This window comes from Argiope bruennichi, chromosome 10 (genome assembly GCF_947563725.1).
Source record: "Argiope bruennichi chromosome 10, qqArgBrue1.1, whole genome shotgun sequence".
Taxonomy (NCBI): Eukaryota; Metazoa; Arthropoda; class Arachnida; order Araneae; family Araneidae; genus Argiope; species Argiope bruennichi.
The window spans coordinates 66,250,937-66,255,289 of record NC_079160.1 but is presented as its reverse complement, the minus strand read 5'-3'; the positions used below and the strand labels follow the sequence as shown (position 1 = coordinate 66,255,289).

The following is a 4,353-nucleotide window of genomic DNA, read 5'->3' as shown; positions in this document are numbered from 1 at the left end:
CTCCAAAATGCTATTCTAAATTTACTTTTTTTTTCAATGATTATTCTGTTGTGGAGTAAAAGGCTTCAAAACAAGTCAAAATCTGCATGCAACTTATATCTCTCTTGGGGAAAACAGTTATTATAAATAGATGCTATTTAGATGAGTAAAAATATAAGGATCAAGAAATTTGTTCAAATGCTATGCAATATGCTTACATTAAAATCTTGAGATAACTAATTTATAGATATTTTTCAAAACATCCTTTCTGTATATGTAAAGATAGAATGAGTTAAAATGAATGCTTTCCTTTCAGATCTTTATTGTAGAACTCATAGTTTCTGCTTTTAATTGCAGAACACAATTCATCCTTTACTCGCAGAAGATCGTCTACACATAAAAGATCCTTTTCAAGTGCACAAATGCAAAAAGAGCTGATATGGCTTGATTTCAAATCTTTACAGTGGAGTACTTATTTTTTTGTATTTGTTTGATAACAGAATGCATAATTTCTATAGTTGTTTGAAAGATGCTATGAATCGAATGCGAGCATCATACTTTTTTATTATGTGTTTCTTTTTGTTTTCTCATGTGCCAAGTATAGAAAGGAAAAGTATTGTAACCATCACAATTTTTGCTATTAGTAAAATTAAAGTCATGGATTAGTTTAGTTTAGTTTAGTTTAGTTATATTAAAGTCCAGATTTAAAGCAACACTAGGGCTATTTTGGGATGGATCTCGTAATTTTGAAACGCGATCAGATAACGAGGACAACACCTGAGCTGGAACCCCTTCTCCAAACTTCCAAACCACACCAACATTTTTTCATCAGAAAATGTTCACCAAAGTAATGATTAAAATCTACTCTAAAAATGGAAAGATAGTAGAGGACAGACAACCATTGATGCATATTTAGAGATTATAAGCTTTCGTATCAAATAAAAATTGGCGAGATCGTACCAGTGAGTGAGTTTGGATAATTGGTTCTCAAATTTCTTGCAAATTATATTAAAAGTAGAGATTACAAAAAAAAAATTCTAAATTTTGTTCAGTTTCATACTTTATTATTAAAATACAAATTTTTCCATTTGCAATCCAACTCCTGTTTATTTTCTTCTTAAGTTGCAAACATCTGCTTGTACGAAAGCTTTCATTTGAGCCATACATTCTTCTGAAGGCATTTCAGGCACAGCACAGCGAGTTTTGATGGCATCGTTTACGAAGCACGTCTATAGGAAAGAAAGTTGAAATTTAACATGACAATTTATTAAAACGTTTCATTTAAAACGTTTATATATTATTTTATATGAAATTTTTATATGATCAAGCGCATCTGAACATTAAAAAGTGTGACATTCTACCAACAATTAGCCTATTAAAGACTGGCCTTCTTTCTAATAGACGACATTATGCTTACCTTTTGCGTGTGTGACAGTTCTGAATAATATCTAGAACTGATACACAAGGCCGGATTGTTAATAACATCTAAAACTGATACCCAGGTAGAATTGTTAATAGCATCTAGAACTGAAACACAAGGTCGAATTGTTAAATAGACAAAGTAGGAAATTGCCTGAGGGTTCTGCATTTTCAGAAAAGAGAAATCGAGGATTTTAGATGCGTTATCTTTAGAAAAACTTAATTTTGTTATTTCAGGTAAATAAAGGTTGAGCATTCGAATATTTTCAAATTAAAATGAAATATCCTTTAAAATCTGAAATACTATACTAAAAGCATTCTTAATTAATTATCTATTGCACGTTACATATTATCTTATTATTTTATTTTAAAATGATATGTTGCTTCTTAATTTTGAAATGCATATCTTAGATAGCATTTATATTGCGTCACAAACAATTGCCATTTATTTATTATTTTGCTTAAAATTACTTTTTAAATATAAATTTTGAATATTTTTATAGGCACAAATATTATATATTCTGAAAATTATATTACATTTTCTGAAAAAAACTTTTGGGGTGTGAACCGAAATTAATATCTTGTTATATTACAATTAAATTTGCTATTTAAATTGGTTATATAGAGATAAAAATCAATTAAAAAAATATTTAATTTGGGAAGTTGCGGAGCTAAATAGGTCCTGAAACTGGTATTCCCTATGACTCCTAGAGGACTTCATTTAACTCTATTGGCTTAGGATATTAGCGAGAATTAACCCCCCAGTTGCCTATCCCGCGATTTCCGCGGGTTGGCAATCAGTCCATTTTCTGTTGCATCCCGCGTTTTTCGCAGTTTAGAGTGTTTATTTTTACGATAGCAGATTTTTATTATATTAAATTATTATCGTGTAACATATAGTATCAGTTCATATTCTTTGAAAAATATTTGAACTTATTTGCAAACATCGCATCTAAATAGTGATTTTAAAGAATTACTCAGCTAGAGGGTTAAAGATTTGATCACAGGAGGTGGCTAACGATACAAGTTAAGTTATTTATAGAAAATTATCTCCTTGGAATATCAAGATACTGACTGTGGAATGGTTTAACTAGATTAGTGTACCATTGATAACTTTTTAAGCTACCTGAGGATCTTTCAAGTTTTGGTCGGATAATTAGGACAACTATTGAATCAGTAACTCTCTCCAAACTTCCACACAACACGAACTGGAAAATATTTAATATTTGCAATTCAGCGTGCATCATTTAATTACATGCCATATTTGCATAGAATCTGATCTCGAACCCACTATCCTCTAGCTCCAAATCAAAATTCTACAATGATACCATCAAGCTGTCATAATAAGTTCGAACGAGAAATTCAAATAAAAATCAGAGCCACTGTTATAAGGCTCTCTCTCATTAGAATTATTCGCTCATATTAAAGAGCCTTTGATTGTCCTTTATTTGTCCTTCAAAATATTCATCTGATTTATATTCTACAGAAAGCGGTTCGCTGATTTCAACGCTAACACTAAACTTCAAATTCTCATGTAAACTACAAGTACAAATTGGGTTGGCAATTAATGAATAGTTTTCATGCTCTATAGATAGCTTTTGTGATATTCGAGTTTTGATTTTTGTGAACCCGGCACAAGCTAAGAATCCGTTCAGGAGCATACGCCGGAAAACAAACCTCATTCCTTCCTTCCTTCTATCGATAGCGCTGCTTCTTGAGTTGTTTAAAGTCAGGAAACAATATCCATTAAAAAGAAAATGCAACTATTTTGTATCAATTTTTTAACTGTAGAGGTAATTATTGATAGCCTTGTCTTTAATTTAAAAGTTCGGTATTTTTTTACTGAAACTATCAGGTAAGAAAATAATGAAGTTTTTTTTTTGATAGAATTTTTCTGCATCACATTATTGAAATGGATAAAGCACTCAAATGTTTTATTGAAATTCTCATTTCATCCCTAATACTTTTTATGTTAATCATTGATACATTATTAATTTCAATAATATTCATGGAAACAGTTACAAAAACAAATTTAGTGCTCTAAAACATACAATTTTTTATTTCAATTATTATCCTTTTTTACCTTATACCTCCTTATTTATAAATATAAAGAAATCTTAAAATAATTTTTCAAGTTTATAACCAGTTAACACCACAAGTACAAAGCAAAAATTCAATCTGCCATTTTAGTTATAAATTCTAAAGAAATAACATAAGATATTGTTATTGAGAATACATTAAGTATACAAAATTTCAAAGATTGTAGTTTATCAGAAAATAATTGTATAATTAAATGTAAATTTCATCTTTATAAACACGAAACTTGATTTGTTATTATCAAGTTATTTTATGTGGATTAAAAATATTGTTGCTTAATAAGGATTATCTCTGAATTACTTACGCTTTCATAGTTGTCTTCATCTTCACAAGTTTCCGGCCCTATTTCATTGTTTCGCGAAAAATCTGAAATCAGAAATAAAACTTTAAGAGTACCGTGAAACCAAAATTCATCTAGATTCTTTTATTTAGTGCTTTCACATATACACCAATAGATACATTCTGAACAAAAAAAAACGTATATAGACCAATAGGTGTTGCAAATTTTGAATTTCTAATTCTAACTCATGTCTAGTTTCATTTATCTACTTCACTTGCACTTAGACAGACAGACAGTTTATCTTTTGACTTTGCGCCTAGAGTTTTTATGCTAAGATCACATGCCAATTTTCAGTTCGGCCCATTATTAAGTTACTATGTTCACATACAAACAAATATAATTATTGTAAGAAAAATTCATGCTCCGGATGGTTTTTAAATTGTGAAGATTCTTCAAAATGTAACGATCAATTTTTTAAAATGTTTACTATATTTGTTTGCATATAAAGTAAATAGAGACAAAGAAAAAAACTATTGGACGATTTTTGTTATTTATTTCCATTTATCCTATAGGGATTA

The 4,353-nt window shown here is 29.3% G+C and overlaps 1 long non-coding RNA gene across 1 annotated transcript; it reads right to left on the bottom strand.

Moving 5' to 3' along the window:
* Positions 1-1,021: 1,021 nt before the first annotated feature.
* On the bottom strand, positions 1,022-3,863 carry LOC129987869 (uncharacterized). The gene is made up of 2 exons (XR_008785605.1): positions 3,800-3,863; positions 1,022-1,208 (listed from the first exon to the last, which is right to left on the bottom strand). It is a non-coding gene; the product is annotated as an uncharacterized LOC129987869 (long non-coding RNA).
* Between the last annotated feature and the right edge of the window lie 490 nt (positions 3,864-4,353).